At 41.6% G+C, this 15,470-nt stretch overlaps 1 pseudogene; it reads right to left on the bottom strand.

Moving 5' to 3' along the window:
* Window positions 1-845: 845 nt before the first annotated feature.
* Window positions 846-8,321, bottom strand: LOC124969379 (actin-related protein 2/3 complex subunit 3-like; annotated as a pseudogene).
* Between the last annotated feature and the right edge of the window lie 7,149 nt (window positions 8,322-15,470).

Consider the following 15,470-nt stretch of genomic DNA (forward strand, 5'->3'; position numbering starts at 1 on the left):
AATTCCATTTTAAACTGTATTTTAGTGGTTTTACAATGAAGAGTTTGGATATAAGTAAAATAGGTGGCAGATCTTTATTCTGCATTAGTAATGTCAAATAAAAATTAGTTTATATCCATAAATCCAAATATGAGAAATTGATGACACAAAAAGAGAAAGAAAATTGCTACATTAAAGGAAATGTGAATGAATATAGACATTTAAAAGCAAAATGGCTACCACTTGACTGAGGGAAATGGACAATTTCAGGATCAAATAGAGGTGAGGGATATTGATCCAGGATGATGTTATAAAGGGTAACTGTATGAGGTGCCAGGTGGCTATTTATTGGACATGTTTTTCCTCCTTTCCCAGCAGATACACCAGCTGCATGGAAGCAGAAAACCACACAATACTATCACAGTTCTTCCTCCTGGGCATATCAGAGGATCCAGAACTGCAGGCCATCCTCTTTAGGACTGTTCCTGTCCATGTACCTGGTCACAGTGCTTGGGAACCTGCTCATCATATTGGCCATCAGCTCTGACTCCCACCTCCACACCCCCATGTACTTCTTCCTCTGCAATCTGTCCTTGATTGACATCTGCTTCATATCTACCATTATCCCAAAGATGCTGGTGAACATTCATGCACATAGCAAAGAGATTTCCTACTTAGAATGCCTCACTCAAGTATATTTTTCATGATTTTTGTTAGAATGGATAATGTGCTACTGACCATCATGGCACATGACCGGTTTGTGGTCATCTGCTGCCCTCTGAAATATACAGTCATCGTGAACTCCCAGCTCTGTGTCCTCCTGGTTTTGATGTCTTGGATCATCATGTTCTGGTTCTCCCTGATTCTTACTCTCCTGGTGAAGTAACTGAACTTCACCACATGCACTGAAATCCCTCACTTCTTCTGTGAGGTGGTTCAACTTCTCAAGGTAGGCAGGTCTGATGCTCTCATTGATATCATCTTTTTGTATGTTTCAACTGCCCTGCTGGTGGTATTTCCTGTTGCTGGGATCCTCTACTCCTACTCTCAGATTGTCTCTTCCTTAATGAAGATGTCCTCCTCTGTGAGCAAGTATAAAGGATTTTTCACCTGTGGGTCCCACCTCTGTGTGGTCTCCTTGTTCTATGGAACAGGACTTGGGGTTTACCTCAGTTCTGCTGTGGCCCATTCTCCACAGAGAAGCACAATTGCCTCAGTGATGTACACTTTGGTCACCCCCATGCTGAACCCCTTTGTCTATAGCCTGAGGAACAAAGATGAGAACGGGGCCCTTGGGAGTCTCCTCAGCAGAGCAACATCTTGTCTTTGATAATTCACTCAGCTCAGAAATCAGGAGATGTTTCATCCCCTGAGGCAAATGCCCTGAATTTTAATTTCTGGCTCTTTTCCTCCTCTAAATGACATGTAATTTTTTTACTCCCAAAACATGTACAAACTCATGAAAAAAATACTGAACATTATTGGTGAGGAAAATGTAAATCAAAGCCACAATGAGATGCAACTACACACCAAATAATAAAAAAGACAGACAATAACAAGTGTGAGCAAGGACACAGAGAATTAGAAGTTTCAGAGCAATCCATTGAGAATGTAAAGTGGTGTAACCATTTTGGGAACAGACTTTTTAGTTTCTCAAATAGTTCATCACATAGTTGTCATATGAGTCAGTAATTCAAATCCTAGGTATATACCCATGACAACTGAAAACATTCACACCGAAATCTCAACAAAATGTCCATTGTGTAATATAAAGCCGATACTCCGCCTCCCAACCACTTGTCAATCTGTGCTCTACCCGCCTCTTACATTACAGGAATTTCCGGCTTACGCTCCTGCCATTTTCCTACTTCCCATGTTATGTCCTAACATGCTAGCCAGCTATTGGTTCATCAGTCAGCTTGCAAGTATTCTCCTCCACTATTGGTTCCTTCAGGCCCACAAGATTCCAATATCTGGAAGAAGCTACACGCCATCTTTCCCTTTTTCCTTTCTTTTCACCCTGAGCGGATGTGTTAGTCATCCACATAATAGTCTCTTGCATGAGACCTCATGTCCGCAGTGCATTTTTCTGGGAGCTATTGGCCAGCCGCAACTGAGAGGAGCAAGTGGGCTGCAGTTCAGCAGAATCATGCAGTGGTGGCTAGAATCGCTGCGGGTCCCAAGCTGCCTTACATCTGGTGCAAAAACCAGGGATGGGTCCTTCCACTAACTAATCAAGCTGAATCCCATCCAAATGCTCCAGTGCCCACTGATACAGGCTCACCTTCCCTTTACCTGGACGCCCAGTTTTCTGCATGCCACACCGGACTCCAAATTGGTGAGTTCCCCTTAGGCAGGTCCCCTAGACCACTTAAACACACTTCTGCTGACCTGAGAAGTGACTGTTGAGTATCCAGGGCTCTCGAGTCTGCTGAGGTGTAGGGGTACCCTCAGTCACGACTTTTAAAGTTATGGTTGGTCCTTACAGTGGTCTTATCTGCCGGGTGGATTCCTGATTTTATGGTGCTGAGATTCTCTCTCAGGGTTTGAGGCTTATTTTCTCATCACGCTCGAAATCCTGGCCAGGTCCTCAAATTCTCTCAACTATTGCCTGGTGGACACTGGAACTATGTGATGGCCAGACCTGTGTACTACCTTCTCATTGCCTAATACATGGTCATGGGATGCCCGATCACAAACTTAGGTGTTTCTCAGTCTTCGCCATGGGATCTAGGACTTCCACCCCAGCAAACTCGCCCATGAGATGTTTATTAAACAATCTCAAACATCTTCACCTGTTCCCTGAATTAGAGCCAAACTGTACTTTAGATAGCAAATCAGAATGGTCTATTTATGACATCCTAAATTCTAGCTTTATACTAGGTATAATTATATGCATAATTATACTAGGTATAATTAAGTACATATGTGGGCGACCTGGTGAATGGGAAGAGACTTTTCCCCTTCGTGTTTTTCCTTTCTTTCGTGCTAAATCTAATCTCTGATCACCTCAAAAACCTGAACACGTTCTTGTGGCTTCTCCTCCCCCTTTTAACCCTTCTTTCTCTTCTGAGTTTGATCCAGCTGATGAATCATACTGCAGAAGACCCTGTTCATTCCTCTCCTTTGCCTCATTCTGTTTCTCCTTCCACTCCTCCACTCAACCCACCAAGTCCTCCCACCACGCGGTCTCATGCACATGTTCTAGCTCCTTTACGAGAGGTGGCTGGTGCAGAGGGAGTAATCAGAGTCCATGTCCCCATTTCACTGTCGGATCTGTCCCAAATAGAGAAGTGGCTAGGTTCCTTCACCTCCAACCCTGCAACCTTCATTAAACAATTTCAGTACCTTACCCATTCTTATAACCTTACCTGGCATGACATTTACATGATCATGTCCAACACCCTAACCCCTGAGGAAAGCAGGAGAATTTGGGAACAGGTGTGCAATTATGCAGATGAGATTCATCAATCGATCCCAACCCACTCCATTGGGGCTGAAGCAGTACCAGATAGGGAGCCCCTATGGAACTATAATACCGAGGCTGGGTGTCTACAGCGGGATAGGTTTCAAACCTGTGTCCTTGCAGGTCTACAAAAGCCTGCTATTAAACCCATTAACTATGACAAACTTCAGGAAGTAATACAGGATAGAGATGAAAACCCATCAGTATTTCTACTCTGCCTTACAGAGGCCATGCTCAGGTACAATAACCAGGATCCTGAGACTCCGGAGGGATGGCAGCGACTTCTGACTTATTACTTTTCCCAAAGTTAACCTGACATAAGAGCTAAATTGAGGCAGTTGAATAGGGGGTCCCTTACCCCACAGCCAGAGGTTCTAGCAGTGGCATTCAAGGTTTATAATGGAAGGGAAAAAAAAATTAAAATACCAAATGCTGGTCAAACCTTTCAGCCAGCTAGACCTGCACAACTGTCCACCGCTAGGGCGCCCAAGCTCCCAGAAGACCTCCAAACCTATGTCTCAAGTGCGGGCAAGAGGGCCACTGGGCACGAGCCTGCCCCAACCCCCGGCAGCCCCCAAGTCCTTGTCCAAAATGCCACCAACTGGGACATTGGGCAATGGATTGCCCTGGTGCTCCAGAAGTGCCAGACCATCATTGACCCCTCCCTCTGTTGACTTGCTGGGGTTGGCAATGGATGAATGAAGTGGCCTGGGAATTCTGTACCCAATGTCCATCACCACTCAGGAGCCCCGGGTGACCCTTACGGTGACAGAAAGGCAGATCCCTTTCCTTATAGACACTGGAGCCACCTTCTCAGTGCTGCGGGAGTTTTGGGGAACCACTTTCCCTGCCAAATCCTCTTTTGTCGGGGTAGAGGGAAAAGCATATAACCCCTTACAAACCCCTCCAATAAGCTGCCATATAGGACAAATTTACGCCTTCCTTTTTAATAATTCCTTCATGTCCCATTCCCCTTCTGGGAAGGGACATCCTAACCAAATTGGGTGCCTCTATTTCCTTCTCACCCACCATGCGCCTCAGCCAAGACTCCTCTGCTATTCCTCTCCTTATGACTCTACAGGAATATACAGCTCAAACAGAGTCCTCATATCCCCTTCCTCCCTCCCTGGTTGACCCCAAGGTCTGGGACACCCATACACCCTCTGTAGCTAAATGCTCACCTGTACTCATTCATCTAAAGGACCCAATATCCTACCCAGCCCAGGCTGAATATCCCCTTCCCCGAAGGAGCCAAATAGGACTTCAACCAATCATCCAGGAGTTAAGGCAGAAAGGCTTCCTGCGCCCTACCGACTCACCTTATAACACTCCCATCCTGGCTGTTAGGAAACCTAATGGATCTTATCATTTAGGGCAAGACCTCTGCATCATTAACTCAGCAGTGGTTCCCATCTTCCCCATTGTGTACACCCTGCTTTCCTCTATCCCTTCTTCCACCACATACTTTTCAGTACTAAATCTCTTTGCTTTTACTTGAACTGACCCTTTCACTTGAGTTTATTCTTAGATAACCTGGACAGTTCTCCCACAGGGATTCTGAGACAGCCCTCATCTCTGGTCAAATGCCAACCCTTCTCCAGCTACTAACCCACAGGTTTCTTCTAACTGATACTTGGCTGCTCCTGTGGGACCCCTTTGTCTCAGACTACAGATCATGAAGCCCTCCACCCTTTCTCCCATTCCAGAAATTGGGAACCAGACAACTGAAACAACAGAATATCATGCCCAGCCATGAGGACTGGATTTCTGTTTGTAATTTTCCTAACCACTGCATTTTTCTTCCAACAGAATGCCAGCCAAAAAGGGGAGCCCACTGTTCTTTACTCCCATGTCAACTAATCAGCTTGTATTACAGAAATATCAGGATCTTACAGAAATCAGAGCCCAGCTACAGGTGTGCCCCCAGAGGAACTATCAAGTCCCCAACTCTTCCTGCCATGAAGATCTCTCCCCTGAATCAGCTCTACATCCACACTCAGCAGGAAGTAATTAAAGAAGACTGACCTTCATCCATGTACCCAAAAAGATTTTTTTTTTATAAAATCAACAATGGGGGAATGTAATATAAAGCCGATACTCCACCTCCCAACCACGAGTCAATCTGCGCTCTGCCTGCCTCCTATGTTACAGGAATTCCCGGCTTACACTGCCACCATTTTCCTGCTTCCCACATTACATCCTAACATGCTAGCCAGCTATTGGTTCATCAGTCAGCTTGCAAGTATTCTCCTCTGCTATTGGTTCCTTCCAGCCTGTGAGATCCCAATATCTGGGAGAAGCTACATGCCATGTTTCCCTTTTTCCTTTCTTTTCACCCTGAGCAGACGTGTTAGTCATCCACATAATAAAGTCTCTTGTGTGAGAGCTTGGGTCTGTGGTGCATTTTTCTGGGAGCTATTGGTGAGCCGTAACTGAGATGAGCAAGCAGGTGGTAGTTCAGTGGGATTGCGCTGCAGCGTCTAGAATCACCGCGGGTTCCAAGCTGCCCTACACATTGTACCATTATTCATAACTTCTCAAATCTAGGAAAATCAAAATAACCATCAACTGATGATGAGTGGATAAGTTAATGTGATATATCCATATATCCACATCATAAAAATGAATGACATATTCATACATGCCAAAATAGAGATGAGTCTTGATGACATTATGTTAGATGATAGAAGCCACACAAATATAGACCATGTATTAGATGATGCCATTCTGGAGTTAGGTAGTGGTGATGGCTGCACAGCCATGTTAGTATGTTCAAAAGTACTTCATTTTATACTTTAATGACTGAATTTGGGGTTGTGTGAATTGTATTTCAAAAATAATTCAAAAATTAAAATAATATACTTGTCAAAGAAAATTCCATTTCATAGAGTCGTAGTCACTGCCCTTCTGCTCCTGGATTCATACTCAATGAAGTAAATCTGTCAGTACCTAAAAGAATGAAAACTCAATGTCTCTCTTTAATATTTGTAAATCCATTTAATGAATCAGGTCAATGAGGGAGAATTTTCTTTTCTATGACAAAAATCTGATACTATTCTTATTTTTGCAATTCAGATTTATGTCTCTGAGGTTATATAACTTGGTTGGTAGAGTGCTTGCTTTGCATGCACAAGGCCCTGGGATCAATCCTCAGTACCACCAAAACAACAACAAAGGACTCAGATTCATGTCTCTAAGGAGAACTTCTTACTTCATTACCATACTACTTTTTTGTGCTTTGGGATTTTATGCACTGGTTTTTGATTTTTAATATATATAAGAATTCATTTCTAACTTTTTGTAGAAGTGATATGTGTTGGTATTGTGTAAAATGCTAATCTTTACACAATTGTTGGTAACTTTCAACTTCTTCAAATAATCCAAAGTTTCTGACAAGCATACAGTAAGGGGTTAACTAGGATTATAGTCATCTCATGGGTATAAATCCCACACTTTTTCTATTATCTGCATTTACTATCTTAATGAAGCCATCTGATGTGGTCATGGGGAGGATTTAGGTCCTTTTTGGATGATGGCAAGAGGTTTCCCTCAGTTCCTCACCATGAGGAGCCCTGTGGAAGCTCATAAAATTGCAGGTGGCTTCTGTTGATGTAAGCAAGTAGGTGAGAGAGCAGCAGAGGGCCAGGCCTACCCCACTATTAAGACATTGGTTTCAAAGCACCACAAGGCAATGGAAAAGTCCCTCTGCTTCCCAGTCTGGCCCACACCCCTCAAGACTTACAGCCTGCTGGCAAAACTCCCTATACAACAACAGGCAGGTGGACACACCTACCTCTCCTCTGCACTGGGTATCCCTACAAACTCAGCAATAGTTGAGTCGGCTCCGAGGCCTGGAGTCAAAATTATATACCTTGGCTCTCTTCTGGCCACAGGGTCTCACCAAAACCTCACCATAAACTGAAGTCATTCTGTTCTCAAATATGGTAAAGCACCAGGGACTTCTGATGTCAGCTCACAAAGGAAGTGCTCCTCCCACTGCTGAATACATCACAAAGTTTTGCATGTGTGTTTGTTGTCACCTAGTGAAGGCATTAACTAAGTGTACCTTTGCTCAGTCATTTTTTTCCTGAGATGAAATGTTAGAAATTTATTCATTATTATTCATTCTTATTAAGCACCACCTTAATACTGCAGAAAATTTCAAATCACATTCAATAACTCACCCCATACCCCCGAATTCTTGATCAAGAGCTTTTCAAATAAAGACATGCTCTCTTCTCTCTTCTGTATATTAGCTTTATGAAATAAAGAAAAGGATTTCATATATCCTGCTGTAAAATGCTGTCCAAGGTGCTGGAGACAGTGGCTGCCCAGGCTCCCTTCATTGACCAGGTCCTGAAACTACTCCTGTTCAAGAACTGTCTCTTCACAAAGTAAGTGCACCACTTGCTGAGTTCATCATTCTGAGGATCAAAAACTTTCTCACAAAGTCTCAGTCCAGACTCTTGCCTTAACTGCTGTAGATAGGCTGGCATGACTTCATCTTCTTGTTTGTTTGCAGGTTTGGTATAAATTGCATTAAGGGGAAAACCAGTCTCTCCAGGAATGGAAAAATTAGTGATTCCCAGGGTATACATTTCTTTCTCACCTTGGCTTTTGGAGTTGCACTTTTGGAGTTTCTTTATACACTCAGAAATGTAGAGGGTGATATACATCAAGGTCCTATCGGCTTCATTCTTAATTCTATAGTTTTTGAAGAAGACATTGTCTTTGAAGTAATAGAAGATTTCATCCACATTATATGTATCTTTTGTCTCCCTGGGGGCAGGTCCTTTGAACTGACTTCTGGTAGGTAACAGGGCCATGTTTTGAGTTTGGTGTCAGGGTCCATGAGAGAAGAGTCATAGGCTGTCATCCTCGTGTCACCGCTGTTTGGACCCAGAGGAGCACCCAGTCATTTTGAAGATGATAACACTGGTTGATCAGGAATTATGATTCATGGAAACTACCCACATTCCACCCATGAGGACCTTGTGATTCAGAGAGATAAATTTAGACAGTGATTTGTAATTGATTTTTATAATAAACCTGAATATATATGCCATTAAGTTAGACATGGAATTAAAAGTGCTATTTATTTGTGTGAATAAATGTTAGAAATAAATTCTGCAGAACTATGTAACTAAACAGCATGCATATGGACCTGTATTGGATAGCTAGATGCTTGGTATTGAGAACTTTTAATACAAATGGGTGGTATTGAATTTTTAATATTAAGCTGCAGTCATTTCATAATGGATAGAAGGGATCAGACATTAGGAGTCCCACCATAGTGTAGTGTAGAGGACATAATGGATGAAACCTCAAAGAGCTGTTTGTGCAGTAAAAGAATCATTTCCTTTCTGCCTTTTCTAATTTTCCAACACACGATGAATGTCCTTAAGGAAAACAGAAAGACCCTAACTTTGGTCTTTCTTGGATTTGCATGCTACATTTCTACCCTCACTTTTTTATCCTTTATTATTTGTAGATCATTTCAAATCCAACCCTCCTTCTAAGATTCCTTATCTTGAAAATACCATTTAAGAAATCTAGGTCTTTTATATAGTCCTGATAAAACCCAAATCTTAAATTTAATTTCTAATCAGTTTTTCCGTTCAATGAAGGAAGAGGTTATTGAATGTGTGAAAGTTGAACTGTCTTTGCTTTGCCTTGTAGGACAATAAATAATTTCTCCAATGCACATGAAAGCTAGAACCAGTGCAAAAGGCAAGCAGAACTCTTTCCTTTCCCAAACCCTGAAGTCTAGCAGAGCAATGGCAGAGATAAGGCACATCTGTACATTGCAGATTGTGAAATGGATCATTCACTATCTGCATCATTCAAGTTTCTCATGAGAAAAGGAAACAATGGAATATTCATATGAGTCACCAGATATCAGGAGAGATTAATAGAAAGGTAATAGGAGATAGACATACAAACTACAGGTGGGATAATGTTTGCCCTGACATAAATACATTATATCTATTACATGTTCTCGATCTGATATATTTGTATAAACATAAAAGTGTAATAGTGTTTTGGCCCTTAGGATGAAGTGCTACTGAAATTCAAATAAGTTTCAATGCATCAACACTAGAGTAGATGATGATGATGATATTTGTATTTACTAAAGTACTAAGCTGTGTATTTTCTTTTTCATCCTAGAGTTCCTCAGCTAAGTACTATTAAAATGCAGTCCTTATGGCCATGAGAGCTCAACCATGTGCCCCAGTGCACTCACCTAGTGATCTCCAACTGTGCTAGGAGAAGTGGGGCACATCCATCATCCCAGCAGCTCATGAGACTGAGGCAGGAGGATTGCAAGTTCAAGACCAGCTTCAGCAACTTAGCAAGACCCTGTCTCAAAATAAACAAAAGGGAATTTAAAAGGTCTATGGGTGTAGCTCAGTGGCAGAGAACACCCAGATTCATTCCCCAGTACCATGGAAATAAATATATTTCAGGTGATATTGAAAATCAATTTCAGGTTGTAAAATCCATATGTTTCAATAATCTGTTGGCCAATGATATGTTGATAATGACAGATTTTCCAATTAATCCATTACTATGGACTAAATGCTGTTCTAATCAGTAAATTTTGATTTTTATCTCCTGGAACAACCTTTCTATTAAGTGCTTTGTTATCACATCACCACTAATTGAAAGTTAAACACAAATGTGTATTCTGCCATGCTCCAGGTCACATAGTGTGTAATATCATATAGTCCCTGCTTCATTCATCATCTCCTTCAGCTCTTATGGGATTAATCTGTGACTCTTCTGGGTCATAAGCAAGAAAACACAAGACTGACATGAACCCCTTGCAGGGCACCTAGTGAAGGCTTATACGTCCCCCACAGTATTGATGAGAATATCACATCAGATATGAGATCCTGTAATTTGTGAATCATGAGACAGGGAGAGTAGGCAATAGTGCTCATTGGACTGGAGCCATCAAACTGAAGGGCTAGAGGCACAAGCTGATTATTTGTTCTTATAAGACCTCGAAGTATCAATGCAATTCCTTGAAGGAATTCAGTTAACTGAAGTGTTCCACGTTGTGCCAAACTTAGTACTTTCTAATAGTAGTGACAGAAGGAGAAGAGGAAACCAAAGTGAATGTCCATAATAGCTTTGGTTTCTTTTATTCAGGAGGAAGATCCTATGTGCTTTTTATTGAGATTTTTTTTCACTTTTCTTCCTTTTTAAAGATCAATCTTTTTGTTTCCATTTTCTAGTGGAAAATACACATGCAACAAAAACTTTTCATTTTAACTCTTTTTCTTTGGATACTTCAGTAGCATTAATTACATTGCATGTTGGGTCAACCATCATCAGCAACAGAAACATCCAATATGTTTTCATCTCCTTGAACTGAAACTGTGTACTCATGTAAAACACACTCCATTCTTCCTGCCCCATATCCCTCCTCACCACCGTTCTGCTGTGAAACATGCTGAGAATAAAGACATGAAGCAACAAAATGATGTGCCAAGCTGGCAGAATTTACAGTTCAAGATGTTTGGTATTGATGTTTTTCACATCCTCAGGTCCTGAAATTGGGTTTTCTGCTGTGGAGCCTCATTAGGGCATTTATAATATCTCTGTTCAACTGTGTACATTACTGAGGCCACAACATAGTTTCTGACAGAATATAATACAGCGGTATGATCGCCCACCACCCGTGGGGACAATCACAATGCGTACGCTCTTCTTGATCACAGGAATCAAAAGGACTTTATTCCACAAGTCTCAGACTTATATTGAGAACATCAGCCTATCAGAGAGTTGACTACCAGGAAAGTCAGCCTATCAAGGAACAGTCTCCAGGGAGATACCAGGATTGCCTCATGTACAACAGCCAACCAGAGTTACTTCCTAAAACTTGAATATGAGTGCAGCTATGTCTGGCAAACTGCCAGGTGCCATCTTAGGGATCAGGTCACAGTGCAGCTCTGGGGCCCTCAGCCTGCCCCTGACATCTCCCCCTTATTCTTTAAATAAAGAAAAGATGACTTGGGACCATGCCTGTCTTAGGTTGTCCATGGCAAATTACATCCTTACCCGTCATTGGAATTCTGACCTCCAGGCGTCAGAACCCTGTCTTAGGTTGGTATGCATTTCCACGGATCTTACCCATCTTTGACTACTGGTCCAGCATGCTTAGCCATACTTGGGGGGATGTGCCTGTCTCAATGGCTGCAAAGTCTGTACTATAGCCCGTTGATGACATCGGGCATCTTGGCGAGCTCTGATTTGGCTGCGTATAACATAGGCTATCCCTAAGCAGATAATAATATCAAATGTAGATGACCAATTGCCAGTAAGGTAGACAGAGAGATTTTTAGATAACATAACCACAGAGCTAAGGTTATTATAAGCAATAGGGGTGACACACACTGCTCTTAAAGGATAAACACATCCCAGTCCCAAAAGTTCTTGCAAGATATCCATTTGTTCTTGTAGTAAGTCCACTCTTTGATTTACAAGCAGTATGCCTGCTGTTAGATGTTGGTTTAGGGTCTCTTTAGTCTGTAAGGCTGCAGCTGTATTTTCGGCCAAGTGATTGTTGTTTCTGTCTGTATGGTTGTGTCAATGCTGCTGCTGCGGTTGCAGCTGCCGCTGCAGAGACTGCTACCGTGGTGACCACAGCTGCTGTGATGCCAAAATCTCTCCTGTTTCTTGATAGTAACACTGGCAATTCTGCATCTGTAACAGAGAATGGGACTGGTAGGAAGGTAGGAACACACATTAAGACTGCAAATCTGAAGTACAATTGAGAGAAGCAGTTGTTTGTTAGTTAGCAGAAACATAAAAAGGGGGAAACACACAAACTGGGATAGGTGGAAAGGTACATAGTTGAACTGTTCCTCCTAAGAGACTAAAAAGAGGTTGTAAGTTAGTTCAAGGGGGGAAAGGCTACTTGTTGGTAGCGTTGGCACTGGTCGAGTTAGTCGCTCAGCAACCCAGATAGGCGATGTTTTATCCTGTGGAAACACACAAACCGATCCGCGGCTCCAGTAAGGCACTGGGTCCGGGCCATTCCATTGTCCTGTACCATTCACTCTATCATGTTGTTTATGATTGCCATGTCTCTCAGTGGCAGAGCAACCCTCATTATCCAGAGTTAAAAAATTTAAAATAAAGAGGCAAAGAGAACGTTTATCTTTAGGGGACCTGAAGGTCTCCCCTATTCCCCCTTTTTGTTTATAAAGAGTATTTTTGAGGGTGAGATGTGCATGTAAAAGAGGTTGAAGTATAAGCAGGGCCATTGTCCGTTTTAAGTTGTTTAGGAAGTCCCCAGGCTGTGAAAGCCTGGAGACAGTGGGAAATGACATGACTTTTTCCCAAATCATTTGTTGTAAAGTCCATAAAGGATGAAAAATAGTAGAGTTTTAGGCAATAAGCCCTGCACATTCTAAGTTACTGAGAGCTTGAACTATATATAAACTATCTGAGTAAGACTAATTGTTCAAAAGAATAAAACTTAATAGACACAAAGTTAAGAGTAAATTAGTGTTTCTAAGAAGTCCTTGTTATTTTACCATGTCATTTTACCATATAGATTAAACTTTGGTTTATATAAGAACATTAGTATTTCACCTTAGGAAAAACCTTAATAGCTTTAAATGTTGCACATACATACAACCAACTTAGTTACATGCAAACTTGTTGAAACTTGCCCTTTACTTACATAGACTTTCTTAGCACTTACTTAGACCCTCATTTATTTCATCACACAAGCACTTTCTTACCCAGAAACTTTTCCTTTTCCCTTTTACTAAATATATTTCCATACCCAGAACCTTTATTTTCTCTTTCCTGTTGACCCCTTTTTGTTCACATTCTGAAACAACTCTTATGAAATTTCTGAATTTAAAACAATTACTCTATTTTAATAAGATTAAATATTTTGTTGTTTATAGTACTCTAATTGAAACACAGTTGAAACTTTTAGAACCCTTTGTATATAGAATTATACCTATTAGGACATAACTCTTAGTAACCTTGTTTTTAGTTTAGTGATGACACAAAACAATTTTTTCTACAAACACATTTGAGTAATCCCATGCATGTCAACTCTAATTCACTTATTTTGTAAAAACCAAGATATCAGACAAGTGTCCTGAATAGTATTTGCCATCTTTTTCTTGTTGATGTAAAGTCCTAGAAAAATTGATGTTAAACATTTTATTAACATCAACATTTTATTAATTTGACCACCTAAAGACTTGCAAGTTATTTTCAAGACATTTTATTTCTATTAGTTTACCCAATTTAAATTGAACCTTTTAAAATCACATGAATTAAAAGTATTTGGATCCATTTTTAAATTTTAATTTTGGGAGCACTCAGTTTTGATACAGACAAAACATGACATCAGACAGCACGACATACACATAACACAAAATCAAAGGCCTTGAAACTTTATAGGTGAATCTCCATTGCAAAGTAACAGATGTTCAAAAACTCTAGTTGAATAAAAAAAAAAAACAGAACTGATCAAAAAAGTCATGAGCTCAAAAAATATGTAGAATTCAAAAAAAACAAGAGTCCTGGAAAAATGATACGGGAAAGATGATACGGCCGTTAATTACTTTAGTAAAGCAGCATAAAATAAATTTACTTTTGCTGGAGTTCAGGTAAGACTTTTTGCTCTTTTTTTTTTTTTTTTTTTTGGGGGGTTTGAGACCCGTCTCCTACTGAGCCTTCAGGCTTTCTCTATTTACATTTCAATGTAAGCCTTGACTGAGATTTGGATCTGAAAGGGGATAAAATGTTCCAGCAGAAACTTGATGCCTAGGGCATTTTAACTCTTAATCCTGGTTAGTAATCAATTCAGGTTTGGACACAGAAAATTGTGAAACAATTATCTCCCAATATTTGTGGGGACTGGGGCTACTATATCATACTCCTTACTAGGACATGCCACTGATGGTTGGGCTGGTTACTCCCTCCCCACCGGCGTACATGGGACCTCATGGCAGGAGGACTAGGTGGGCTGGACCAGGGAATGGAAGCAGAAACAGCTGAGTCAAAGTTGCAGGAGGAGGAGGGATTAAGAGGGGAAGAAGAAGGAGGCATTCGAGTTTGCAGTAAGAGCAGAGAAGCACAAGAAAGAAGAGACTTGAAGATAAGGAATCCCTTTCCATCTGCCCGCTCGCTTGCAGAAGCTGTGTGCCAATATCTTTGGTAGCCACAATCCACCTTCCCATGGAGCCATCTTTCATCCCTGCACAGGCCAATTTGTGATCGGTAGTCATTCCTTCCCAAACTAACATTTTAACATTTACGGGGAAGGCCATACAGGGAGGGGGAGGTTAGAGTCTGTGAGTTCTTGCCCAGTATCATAAAATGGCCACCAGGAAGATTTCCCACCATCTGGAAGGAGGAGGGTGAGGGCTTTCACTGGAGTCTGATGTGGCCCCAGAATACAAGATGGCAGCAATGATCCTCCCTGGGGCAGTAGTGGGCCCTCCCTATGTGTAGAGGCTGGCTGCCCTCGTGGTTCCTCAACCTTGGGAGGAGCAGATTGAGATGGATTGGGTTCCTCATTAAAGGTCTCCCAATGTTGTTTACTATGTGGCAAGTTTCTGGAAGGAGATGCAACGGGAGGAGCTGGCTGGGAGCCCGCTTTGGGAGGTCCTGGAGAGAAGCAGGCCTTAAGGGCGGATAACATAGGGCAGACTCCTAATGGGGGACCCTCCCCTAAACTGATTTCCCTCTTAAAGGTGTCCCAGGCTTTTTCCGCCTGTGTATCAGACCACTCAAGGCTGCTACTCTTCAGCATGAGTTTAAGAGCTGAGAGCGCAGGGTCACCATGTGTGGTGTGTGTTTGCCCCATCTTTTCTTTACTAGATCCTGTAATAGCAAGATTTTTTGTTTTACATAGTAAATCCTCCTCTTCATCTGAACTATCCTCACACCCAGTTTCATTTTCCTTGTCTGTCTCTGATCTTATTGACACCCTTTCTGATGCTTTAGACCTTTCCTCTTTTATTTCCTCCAAAACCTCTTCCCC

Source organism: Sciurus carolinensis, chromosome 17 (genome assembly GCF_902686445.1).
Source record: "Sciurus carolinensis chromosome 17, mSciCar1.2, whole genome shotgun sequence".
NCBI classification, from domain to species: Eukaryota; Metazoa; Chordata; class Mammalia; order Rodentia; family Sciuridae; genus Sciurus; species Sciurus carolinensis.